Genomic DNA, 13,752 nt, shown 5'->3' on the forward strand with positions numbered 1-13,752 from the left:
TATAATAGTTTGTGCAAAACGTGCACCTGTACGCTGCCACCGACTGCCACACACGTGCTGTTTTTAAATGCAAGCACGGACGCAATAAGAACCTAACTGGTTTTTAGGAGCGACAATTACTGAGAAGTCTGACACTATCAGACACTGCTGACTGACGTGTATTATACACTAGACTTGTGCGTTATATAATAGTTTGTGCAAAATGCGCACCTGTACGCTGCCACCGACTGCCACACACGTGCTGTTTTTAAATGCAAGCACGGACGCAATAAGAACCTAACTGGTTTTTAGGAGCGACAATTACTGAGAAGTCTGACACTATCAGACACTGCTGACTGACGTGTATTATACACTAGACTTGTGCGTTATATAATAGTTTGTGCAAAACGCGCACCTGTACGCTGCCACCGACTGCCACACACGTGCTGTTTTTAAATGCAAGCACGGACGCAATAAGAACCTAACTGGTTTTTAGGAGCGACAATTACTGAGAAGTCTGACACTATCAGACACTGCTGACTGACGTGTATTATACACTAGACTTGCGCGTTATATAATAGTTTGTGCAAAACGCGCACCTGTACCCTGCCACCGACTGCCACACACGTGCTGTTTTTAAATGCAAGCACGGACGCAATAAGAACCTAACTGGTTTTTAGGAGCGACAATTACTGAGAAGTCTGACACTATCAGACACTGCTGACTGACGTGTATTATACACTAGACTTGTGCGTTATATAATAGTTTGTGCAAAACGCGCACCTGTACCCTGCCACCGACTGCCACACACGTGCTGTTTTTAAATGCAAGCACGGACGCAATAAGAACCTAACTGGTTTTTAGGAGCGACAATTACTGAGAAGTCTGACACTATCAGACACTGCTGACTGACGTGTATTATACACTAGACTTGTGCGTTATATAATAGTTTGTGCAAAACGCGCACCTGTACGCTGCCACCGACTGCCACACACGTGCTGTTTTTAAATGCAAGCACGGACGCAATAAGAACCTAACTGGTTTTTAGGAGCGACAATTACTGAGAAGTCTGACACTATCAGACACTGCTGACTGACGTGTATTATACACTAGACTTGTGCGTTAGATAATAGTTTGTGCAAAACGCGCACCTGTACCCTGCCACCGACTGCCACACACGTGCTGTTTTTAAATGCAAGCACGGACGCAATAAGAACCTAACTGGTTTTTAGGAGCGACAATTACTGAGAAGTCTGACACTATCTGGACTGTTTTACACTGTGTACACCAGCCCCAGATATGATGAAGGCTGGTATACGGTCACCACTACCCTGCCTGCCTGCCTGCCTGTATACCGCTACAATAGTCCTGACAAGGACTCTTCTGGTCAATAGCCTGTATTCCGACCTGGCTATACCCTGCCTGTATATAGCAACAATAGTCCTGAGAAGGACTCTGCTACTGTACTCCGACCTGGCTATACCCTGCCTGCCTGTATACAACTAGAATAGTCCTGAGAAGGACTTCTGGTCACACTGTTTGCAGCCCTGCTCCGGAACTAACTATAAAGGGCCGCAAAGCTTTCCCTGAATCAGCGACACTCTCCCTGCACTGACTGTCTGGATAGCTGTGAGCAGAGCACAGCGCGCCGGCCGATATAAAGGCTCGGTCACGCTGTGCGGGCCGGCCAATCACTGCAATTCCACAACTAACAGGGCTGTGGCATTGCAGTGGTCTGCCAGCCAATCCCTGCATGAGGGCTGGCTCTCAAAAGAGCGCCAACATGCAGAAATGAAGACCACGAGTACAGCACGAGTATCGCGAGATTACTCGGTCCCCGCCGAGCAGCCCGAGTACAGCGATACTCGTGCGAGTACCGAGTAGTTACAAGCATGCTCGCTCATCACTACTGTTGAGTTGTTGTCCAGGTTTGCCTGTTTGACAGCTCACCAGCGACTTAGCAGAGACTTAGGGAGATCGCTGTTACGTCACAAAACCGGTGACGTTACAGCGATGTCCTTTGCGATGTTGCAGTGTGTAAACCCAGCTTTAAAGCTGACGTTCTTTCAGATGGAATTGTTCACTTCTTTTAAATCTGGCCCAGATCAACATGACAACTTTTCCAGCCATACTACAAATATATAACTCCGGCACTCAAATAGGAAAAATGAAAAAAATTCAAGCCCAGATGCAGATGTGCTCAATCATATATTTTATTCAAATTAAATGTTTTTAACGTTCCTAGACAGTATCTGGATAATGTTAAAAACATTTCATTTCAATAATATTTGTGATTGAGCACATCTGCATCTGGACTTGAATTTTTTTCATTTTTCCTATTTGAGTTATATATTTGTAGTACTGCTAGTCTTACTCATGAGCACCGTTTGTGGTTCAGCCAGGCCTTTTCTGACAATTAACCTTTCCAGCCATGACTCCTCTACAGAGATTACAACAAAGACACATTTGACGTCTCTCATTTCCAGCACTGTCCCGATCTATTTCCAACCTGCAAAAACTACTCATCTTTCTGATATCCCAATACTGAGCCACTGCTGCTGTATGTGTCTGTGGCGACCCTGAGACTTTAGTCACTACAGAGTACTGCACCTCACTGTACTCATCTTGGATCCGGAGGAGGTCGGTACCGGTTCCACAACACGCAAACTCACACACACCAATAGGTTGCCCTCCCCAATGGGGACCGGGCTAGGGTTGGGTCTTAAGGTTGTCACCAAACATTGGGGGCTGCCACCCACTAGTGATAGGGAACCGGGGGAGGAGTAACCATCACGGGGAGTTAGGAGCAACACAACAGTTAGGAGTTCTCCAGCAGGAAAGGAAAGGAGCAAACAGGTTTTACTGCTGGCTCTGGTGGGACGCAGGAGTCAATACAGTCGCCGAGGAGAGAGCTTAATTGCTCCCTCGGGACTGGCACAATGCAGGGTGCAGAATCCTAGGGAGGAACCGACTTCACGTTGTATCACCAGAATCTGCAGGACAGGGGGATTGTATATCCCTCTGGCCACCACAGTTCCCAGGGCACACTGCTACATAGGGTCCGGAGTCCGGAGTTGTGATCTAAGTCAGGCCTCACTACGGACCCGCGGGACACGCATACAGGACAGGAGTTAACTCTTCAAGAACCAGGGTCCCCAAGTAGCTTCAGGCCTCGGGGATCCATCTTTAAAGGCGCAAGGAGGAAGGGCCCACCGTCCACGGTACTGGTTCTGACCTTCAATGGATCCGGGATCGACTGGGGCCCAGCACGGCAGTGACCGGAGTCTCCCGGGCTATCTAAGAACTGTGAGTAAAGAAACCTTGAACCACAGAGACTGTGTCCGCCTTTCCTTGCCGTTGCCGGCTCCATGTGCTTCAGTGCTAACAGCCACTACTCCCCTCATCATCCTCCCTGGGACCTGCTCCACTGGTGGGGAGCAGAAACATCTTAGCTGCTACAACCATCAGCCGCAGAGGACAGCGACAACAGCGGTGCCTAATCCCTGACCGCGTACTGCAGGTGGTGTCATGAGACAACTCCAATCATCCTCTCCCTCATCCATTACTACCATCATCCTCTCCATCCCATCACCCATCCCCACTTTTATTGTACACCTCAGGGCCACAAAGCCGGGTAGGGCCACCCGTGACTTCCCAGACCCGACATCATCGGCTCAGTGACGAGTAACAAGTTTAACCCTTTGCCCCGCGGGTGCTGCATGTCCCTATTACTGCACCTACTGTGTGGTACAAAATCCATGCTCCCTTTACTGCCCCACATAATAATTTCCCTACTGTGTTCGTTATATGGTAGTAATAATAATAATAATAATAATAATGATTGTTGTTTCACTTGTAAAGCGCCATGGAATAAATGGCGCTATAATAATAAATCATAATAATAATGCCTCCTTTGTGTCCTCTAGATGGTAAAATTGCTCCCTAGAAAATATTAAGACCCTGTGCAAGTGACCTATAAAAGTGTACACATTTTGTTAATAGAAAGTAATAATGCCCCCAGTGTGCCTGTGACAATCACAATACACTGAGTGCCCCTATAACAATAATGGTTCTTAAGTGTCTATGAAGTCCCTACACTTCTCCTATACAAAGTATGATGTCCCCAAAGCTCAACTTTATACAGTATGATACCTCTACATCTCCCCTATGCAGTATGATGGGTCACAGCTCGCCCAAAACAATGGTGCACACATTGTATAATGGTCACCACAGTAGCCCACACACTGATTAATTTTCCTCACAGTAGCCCCCACATTGTATAATGGTGTGAGCAAAATACACTCCTTCCATGCCATTGCAACTCCAAATGAATATGAATTGTTTTACAATGTTTCTGCTTTATGACATCATGCACCAATAAGAGCTGCAGACTATTTAATACAAAATAACTCACTCGGATGAAAAATAGATCAAACTCTCTGGAGTGTAAGGCAGGTGTAAGAGTTAAGTTTCTTACCTTATGCTGCAGCTAATAGCATTGCTTTCCCCAGCGGATCGATTTTCACTCGAGATCTGGATGGTATAATGTCTGTTTAGGCCCCTGTTCATGACCCCATGTTTGTAAGCAAAATACCTTCTTTTTATGCCATTGGAACTCCAAATTAATATGATTTGTTTTACAAGCGCTTGGCAAATCATTGCAGCACACACACTTTCTGGTGTACTGAAAGTTTCTGCTTTATTACATCATGTGACCAGTTATATAGTATCCCAAACAAAGAATTAACTTCTTAGAACTATGCACCAACAACTATGCACCACAGGGGTATGTGTAGAAAAGTGAAACTTACCCCCCATTAGTGTTAGATGAGAATTATGACATCATTCAGTTATAAGACAGCATGGTTTCTATAAGAAGAAGACAGATTGTATTCTCTCACAATCCCCCCTTTTGTGCCTAATTATGGGTATATCAGAAGATATATAGGGGCGCGCTACGTGTGTCCTTGGGACTTTCCTACCTGCTTCACCACAGTTCCCTACCTGGATACCCATAATTATATCACAACGCTAATGGATCTCTTCTTGTCTCGTTTCCGTATCCTACTACCAGACGTTCTTTGACAGGATTTCCCTTACATGTGGACCTGACTACCTTTTTGTATAATACAGAGTAGCACTTTTATGGCTACATATGCAAACACGCAAGACGATACCAGTTACATACAGTGGTGTTATCCAAGAAAATCGCCAACTTAAAACCCTAAACTAATTGGTTAGTTCAGGAAAGAGAATGTTTCTCTGACCATGATTCCATGCTTGCATTGTGTTCCTGTAACCATTGTTCCCTTATTTTGGCTATTTCCCATATATCAACCCCAAATTGAAGATATCCCATAAGGTCCTATATGAAATAGTCCAGCACTATGGTGTGTTGAGACAATTATTCTGCTGGTGCTGTGACTCTTTACAATGACTATTATGTATCCAGGTGGGTTTTCTCTCAAGCTTCATTAAAGTTTCTTTGGTTTGGAGAAGCTGAATCGGTCCATCTAATCTTGGCTCATGGGTCTTTCTCGTTTGTCTTTTTAGGATCACCCAGTCTCCTGGCTGGACACCATGTGCTTCTGTCACTGACTTAGGATCTGGAATTGGAGAATACACCTGTTTATCACACTGTTTAGTCAATCATGTAAGACTCGTACATCCCTGGTCACTATATCCTCCTAAAATTAAGTATTACTTACAGCAAGATGGGCTGCAGTGTGTACATCACCCAGGCTTCCACTTTAGTGGGGGTTTAGCTGTATCCTTATAGAGTACTAGTTTTTGGCCTGGGCGATGTACACACTGCAGCCCATCTTGCTGTAAGTAATACTTAATTTTTGGAGGATATTTTCCTCTTTTTGTTGCTATTTTTATATTTAGTGTAGGGACCTACAAGCATAAGGTCCCATGACGAGGGTTGTAGGCTTACGTTTTATGGCAATAAATACCAACTAAAACCTCATATTTTTTTGCACAGGATATAGCCAGGTCCCTTTCTATTGGGCCTTGCATTTTAGAGTTTCTGTCTCTGCATGATACACATGTGGGGTACAGCTTGGCAGCCCACCTGATCTAATAGTATGGGTGTCATCTAATAGGCTGCGGGCTTGTGACTGTGTTATCTGCATGTGTGAACAGAGCTCTATGCAAGCCACTAGTGTGCAGTTTTATCATCCAGCAATCGCCCCCCTCCATTCCATGGAGGTGTGTGTGTGATTTTCTCCTCCTGCACCCGTGATGCTTCCACTTTAGTGGGGGTTTAGTTGTATCCTAGTAGAATACTAGTTTTTGGCCTGGGCGATGTACACGCTGCAGCCCATCTTGCTGTAAGTAATCCGTTAATGTCTTTCGACTAACATCCACACTAATCCGAACCCCCCTCTCCTAGCTCCAAGACTTCTCCCGTGCTACATCAATCCTCTGGAATGCTCTACCACAAGAAACTAGGACGATCCACAACTTGAACAACTTCAGACACTCCTTAAAAACACATCTTTTTAGGGTGGCCTATCACACTCCCTAATATCAGAACTAGAGTTGAGCGTGGTTCGTGGTTCGTGGTTCTCCAGTTTGCGGTTCGAGTGATTTTGGGGGCTGTTCTAGATCGAACTAGAACTCGAGCTTTTTGCTAAAGCTCGATAGTTCTAGTTACATTTGAGAACGGTTCTAGCAGCAAAAAGCCAAGCTAATTACTAGCTGGCTTTCCGCTGTAATAGTGTAAGTCACTCTGTGACTCACACTATTATGAAATTTCAGCGTATAGTGTGCGGGAACAGCGCATTCAGATCACTGCTGCTGGGATAATGGCGATCGCCATTTTTTTTTTTTCTTGTCTTCCTTCCCTAAGCGCACGCGTGTAGTGGGGCGGGCCAGCATGTCAGCCAATCCCAGACACACACACAGCTAAGTGGACTTTTAGCCAGAGAAGCAACGGCATGTGTGATAGGATGTCCATGTCACATGTCCCTGCATTATAAAAACGGGTATCTGCCCATCAGGACGCCATTATCTGCCTTCTGCATCTGGGTGTCAGTCACCGCTGGCGTAGCTCCTGTCTCCGATACTGCTGTGTACGCTCTACACACAGCACTATGCAGAATAGGGATTGAAGTTTCTTTTAGCCCTTGTAAGGTCTAATAACAGCAGGCTCAGAGCCATAGGTGACAGTCAGGTCCGTGGAAACAGAATTTAACAGCTACAGAAGATAACAATGTCTGTGTAGCTAAGCTCAGGGACTTCCTCGCTGCATTTCCCCATTAGGAGGGATAGAAAGTGAGGATTCCTTTCCTCTACACAGACCCACAACCCTGCCACTGTACCCTCCTGCCCTTTGCACACTCAAGCTCATTGTTACTAAGACATTATACTAGCAAACACTGAGGAAACTTAGTGGCATCCTAAAAGTGGCTGTTGGACTTCATTATTGTCCCACTGGTGCAAAGATATTTGTGGTATCTCTGCATTGCACACTCAAACTCATTGTTACTAAGCCATTATACTAGCAAACACTGAGTAAACTTAGTGGCATCCTAAAAGTGGCTGTTGGACTTCCATTAGTGTCCCACTAGTGCAAATCTATTTGCAGTACCTCTGCATTGCACACTCAAGCTCATTTTTACTAAGCCATTATACTAACAAACACTGAGGAAACTTAGTGACATCCAAAAAGTGGCTGTTGTACTCCATTTGAACCACACTGGTGCCAAGCTATTCCCAGCACCTCTGCATTACACCCTCCTGCTCTGTTTTTAATAAGCTATAATAATAGCAAAAAATGCTGCCAGTAAGTGGCATCCAAAAAGTGGCTGTTGTACTCCATTTGTGCCCCAATAGTGCCAAGCTATTTCTAAAACCTCTGCATTACACCCTCCTGCTCTGTTTTTAATAAGCTATAATAATAGCAAAAAATGCTGCCAGTTAGTGGCATCCAAAAAGTGGCTGTTGTACTCCATTTGTGCCCCAATGGTGCCAAGCTATTTCTAACACCTCTGCATTATACCCTCCTGCTCTGTTTTTAATAAGCTATAATAATAGCAAAAAATGCTGCCAGTTAGTGGCATCAAAAAAGTGGCTGTTATACTCCATTTGTGCCCCAATGGTGCCACGCTATTTCTAGCACCTCTGCATGACACCCTCCTGCACATTTTGCAACGCTATTTTTATAGCAAACTCAGGGAATTCCTTGCTGCATTTCATCATTAGGAGGGATAGAAAGTGAGGCTTCCTTTACTGTCCTGTGTGAGACTGTGACCGGGGTTATCTATGACGGCCGGTATGTCTCGCCCCGGTTGTGCTCACTCCATGATAGAAAGTAAATCCACTATAGGGTTAATGCTGTTTCCCTACAGGCTGAAGGAAGGGTTAAATAGAATCAGGAACAAGGGCAGGTGTGCCGGGTGTGAGGGGGTGAACAGAACTCCCTGAGTTTTCTGCTGGGGAGGCACATGTATTGTGTTATGGACTTTTGTTTGGACATTAAAACCGTGTGCTGTGAACCTTAATGCCTGGATCCCATGTCTTCTGCTGCGCAGCCGACCGTGCTACCTCACATATGGTGGAGAATGCGGGCATGACAGCCGGTGAGGTGTAGCATCCATCCCTGGTGACCCAGCTGCGCATGTCCTGGATTCGAGCGGCTATACTACAGCCCAAACCCGGCGACGCCATGGAGGACATACTAAAGCATTTGGATCAGGCCAATGCACATCAGCAGCAAGCCTTGCAATTGCAGGAAAAAAGGCACCAAGAACAGATGGTTCTCCTGGCCAAGTCGATCCGTGCCGGACCGGCAGCAACAACCCCGGGACCGGGTGACGACGGCAGCGTCCGGAAAGCGGTGAGACAAGCGTTGCAAAAGATGACCCCGGGTGATGATGTGGAAGCGTTCCTGGCGGTGTTTGAACGGGTGGCCGAGCGGGAAAAGCTGCCGACCCCGCAGTGGGCTGAGGTATTGTCGCCCTATCTGACGGGGGAACCCCAAAAAGCGTACCTGGACCTCTGTGCCGAGGACGCCATTGACTATGTGACCCTGAAAGCCGAAATACTGGCTCGGTTGGGGGTGAATACCTATGTACGGGCTCAGCGGGTAAATCAGTGGTTCTTTGAGGAAGCCAAACCCGTACGCTCCCAGGCCTATGACTTGTTGCATCTTGTAAAAAAGTGGTTGCAGCCTGACACTCTGAGCCCGGCGCAAATGGTGGAAAGGGTAGTAGTGGATCGTTTTGTGCGCACTTTACCCGTCACCGTTCAACGGTGGGTTGGACAGGGTGACCCGAGTACCCTGGACCAATTAGTGTCCCTGGTAGAGCGGCATGTGGCTACGCAGGACTTGATACGGGACACTGAGACTTTGCGTACCGCCCGTCGGTCCGGCCCCTCCAAGCCTAGGGCCAAGGACCCACTGCTGACAACGGTGCAGGAGTCCCCTACCGTCCCATCTGAGGCCGCGGCCGCCATTCCTGAGGTCCGGAAGGTTCTGTACCCTAAACGACAACCCGTCAAGGGGGTTTCCGTCCCCATTAGATGTTGGCGGTGCCAGCGGGGGGGACATATGGAAGCCCAGTGTCCACTCACCACGGAGCCCATGGATTGTGGGGTTACCCGGCGGGGTTCAATGTATGCTCAGGTGGTGTGTACCGCTGACCTGGTCTCCCCAGAGACGGAGCCCCACTTGTGCCAAATACAGGTGAATGGATGTCCGGTTACAGGATTGTTGGATTCCGGAAGCTTAGTGACCCTTGTGCGATCCACCTTGAGGGCTAAAGTAAAGGCCACAGGACGCACCGTGGGGGTGGTTTGCATACATGGGGACTGCCGCGACTATCCCACGGGGATTGTCACCATCACAGCACCTTGCGGTCAGGTGCAACATGAGGTGGGACTTCTTAACACTCTTCCTTATGACGTGATCCTAGGAAGGGATCTGCCCTATTTTTGGACTTTATGGAAAGGACCCCCTAAGTCCCCTCAGATATTGGTTGGTCCGGGACCTGAGCCCTACAATCCTGAATCCGGGACACCTGCCATAGGGGTCACCATGATAGGGACAGAGTGTGAACCCGGTAGGTCGCCCCTAGAGGTATTGGCAGGAGAGGCTGAGACGGTCGAGCCCATCCCGGAGTTGGAGGCGTCCCCGGATACGTTTGGGACAGCCCAACTCCAGGACCCTACGTTGATACATGCCCGGAGTCGGGTGACAGTAGTTGACGGGGTGGCACAGCTGCCCGGTGCCCAGGTAAGGTACCCCCATTTCGCTCTTAAGCAGGATTTACTCTACCGGGTAGATGAAATACGGGCCGTGGGGGTAGAACAGTTGGTGGTGCCCCAGCCGCATCGCCGGCGGGTCCTCGACTTGGCTCATAAACACCTGATGAGTGGCCACCTAGGGGTCAAGAAAACGCAGGAGCGAATATTGCAAAGGTTCTATTGGCCCGGGGTCTTTGGGGAGGTAAAACGGTTCTGCGAAACCTGCCCGGAGTGTCAGCTTACCGCACCCCTGACCCATTTTCGCAGTCCGTTGGTACCGTTACCCATTATAGAAGTCCCTTTTGAACGGATAGGGATGGATCTGGTGGGGCCCCTCGTAAAGTCCGCTCGAGGGCACCAACACATCCTAGTGATCGTTGACTATGCCACCCGGTATCCCGAGGCGATACCTCTCAGACATACTGCAGCAAAGCTTATAGCTCGGGAGTTGTTTGCTGTGTTCTGCCGGGTGGGGTTGCCCAAGGAGATCCTTACGGATCAGGGGACCCCGTTCATGTCTAAAGTGACCAAAGAGCTATGCCGGCTACTCCAGATCAAGCAGTTGCGTACGTCTGTGTATCATCCTCAAACGGACGGTTTAGTCGAGCGTTTCAATAAAACCCTGAAAACCATGCTAAGAAGGGTGATCTCAAAAGACGGGAAAGACTGGGATATGATGCTTCCCTATTTGATGTTTGCCATACGAGAGGTGCCACAGGCATCCACGGGGTTTTCGCCTTTTGAATTGTTATACGGGCGACATCCCCGGGGATTGTTGGACCTGGCAAAAGAAACATGGGAACAAGAGCCCACCCCCCATAAAAGTATGATTGAACACATTTTAGGAATGCAGAACCGCATAAGCGCGGTCATGCCAATTGTGAAGGAGCATTTACAGGAGGCTCAGGCCGCGCAAAGCGGCCGCTACAATAGACAAGCCACCGTGCGGACCTTTAAACCCGGGGATCGGGTGTTGGTATTGATCCCCACGGCGGAGAGTAAATTCCTGGCTCAGTGGCAAGGCCCCTACGAGATAAAGGAAAGAGTCGGGGTGGTTAACTATAAAGTATTGCAGCCCGGTAGGCGGAAACCTGAACAAATATACCATGTCAACCTATTAAAACCTTGGCAGGAACGGGAAAGCCTGATGGCTGTTTTTTCCCCACCTCCCTCCTCTTCGGGTCGTTCACATCCGGCTCCAGCGACCTCCGGAGAGGACGAACCGGAAGTAAGGATTGGAGAAGCCCTCACCAAGCAACAGAGGCGAGAGGCCAGACGGTTGGTTCAGCAGAACCCCGATGTCTTCTCCGAGCTGCCCGGTAGGACCAGTCTGATACGACACGATATTGTCACCGAGCCCCACCTGAAGGTACGCCTGAAGTCATACCGGGTACCGGAGGCTCGACGACAAGCCATATCGGAGGAAGTAAAGACAATGTTACGCCTGGGGGTCATCGAAAAATCCCGGAGTGAATGGGCTAGTCCGATTGTCCTAATACCAAAACCCGATGGCTCCTTAAGGTTCTGCAATGACTTTAGGAGATTGAACGAAATATCCAAGTTCGATCTCTACCCCATGCCCCGGGTGGATGAGCTGATTGATAGGCTGGGACAGGCGCGATATTTTACCACGCTCGACCTGACCAAGGGGTACTGGCAGGTGCCACTAACAGAGTCCGCCAAGGAGAAAACCGCTTTTGTTACGCCGGAGGGTCTCTTCCACTATGTTGTCTTGCCTTTTGGGTTACATGGCGCTCCGGCCACGTTCCAGAGGTTGATGGACTTAGTGCTGGAACCCCACCAGGCGTATGCATCAGCGTACCTGGATGACATCATTATTTACAGCTCCGATTGGCAGACCCACTTGGAACAGGTACAAGCGGTGGTGGACGCGCTTCGAACAGCCGGATTGACAGCCAATCCCAAGAAATGTGCATTGGGATTCACGGAAGCCCACTACTTGGGCTACGTGATAGGCCAAGGAGTGATTAAGCCCCAAATTAACAAGGTTGAGGCGATCCAGAAGTGGCCTAGACCCCTGACCACGAAGCAGGTTAGGGCCTTCCTGAGTATCGTGGGGTACTACAGGAGGTTTGTAAAGGATTTTGCGGGACTATCAGCCCCCTTGACGGACCTTCTCAAAGGCAAGAAGTCCGTCATGGTGCGCTGGACTCCGCAGGCCGAGGACTCCTTCCAGGCCCTGAAGGAGGTCCTGTGCGGACAGCCCGTTCTGGTCAACCCTGATTTCCGGAAGGAGTTCATTGTACAGACTGACGCCTCGGAGGTCGGCCTGGGGGCAGTGCTGTCTCAGGTGGTTCAGGGGAAGGAACACCCCGTCACCTTCTTGAGCAGGAAGCTCACCCCTCCCGAGCGGAATTATAGCGTAGTGGAGAAGGAGTGCCTGGCGATCAAGTGGGCCTTGGAGTCCCTACGCTATTACCTGCTGGGACGGCAGTTTCGCTTGGTGACGGATCACTCTCCACTGGTCTGGATGAGGTCCGCCAAGGAACGGAATGCCCGGGTTACCCGGTGGTTCCTTTCTCTGCAGAACTTCCGGTTTACGGTTGAACACCGGGCCGGTAGGTTGCAGGGCAACGCCGATGCCTTGTCCCGCGGCCCGTGTTTGATGGCTGGAGTTCAACCCCGCACGCTTGAACTGAGGGGGGGGTATGTGAGACTGTGACCGGGGTTATCTATGACGGCCGGTATGTCTCGCCCCGGTTGTGCTCACTCCATGATAGAAAGTAAATCCACTATAGGGTTAATGCTGTTTCCCTACAGGCTGAAGGAAGGGTTAAATAGAATCAGGAACAAGGGCAGGTGTGCCGGGTGTGAGGGGGTGAACAGAACTCCCTGAGTTTTCTGCTGGGGAGGCACATGTATTGTGTTATGGACTTTTGTTTGGACATTAAAACCGTGTGCTGTGAACCTTAATGCCTGGATCCCGTGTCTTCTGCTGCGCAGCCGACCGTGCTACCTCACACCTGGTACACACAGAACACGGCCACTGTACCCACCTGCCCACTTTTGCCACGCTATTTAATTTGCCCAAAGAGCTGACACTTTTTCTGCTATCCTAAAATTGTCTGGAATACTAAGTTAGTGTTCCTTTGCTGCCAAGCAAGGTACAACATATGTGCATTCTACAGTCCTTTCCATTTCTGGAATGCAATTATTAACTGCAGGTAGTCCACCCAATCTGTTACGAAGGTGCAGGCGTGGATATAATGTTGCCTTCATCCAATGGTGGTTCTCTCGATGTCTGACAGCTCAACAATACCATCTGTTTCCACTTCCAAAACAAGTGACGACCTGCCAATCACACTCCCGCTTACGGGTAAAGGGGTGGAAGTTCTTCATGAAAAAGCATGTGTGACTGCTGTCCCCACAGTCACAGAAGATGAAGAGCACGCAGTTACACTTGATGGAGCAGGCGGTGGTTGCACAGCCCCGCTAGGCCGTATTGTAGCACAGTGAAATTCCCATTGCGACTTATGCTTCATTTTAAGTCTTGTATTT

The sequence above is a fragment of the Anomaloglossus baeobatrachus genome, chromosome 7, assembly GCF_048569485.1.
Source record: "Anomaloglossus baeobatrachus isolate aAnoBae1 chromosome 7, aAnoBae1.hap1, whole genome shotgun sequence".
Taxonomy (NCBI): Eukaryota; Metazoa; Chordata; class Amphibia; order Anura; family Aromobatidae; genus Anomaloglossus; species Anomaloglossus baeobatrachus.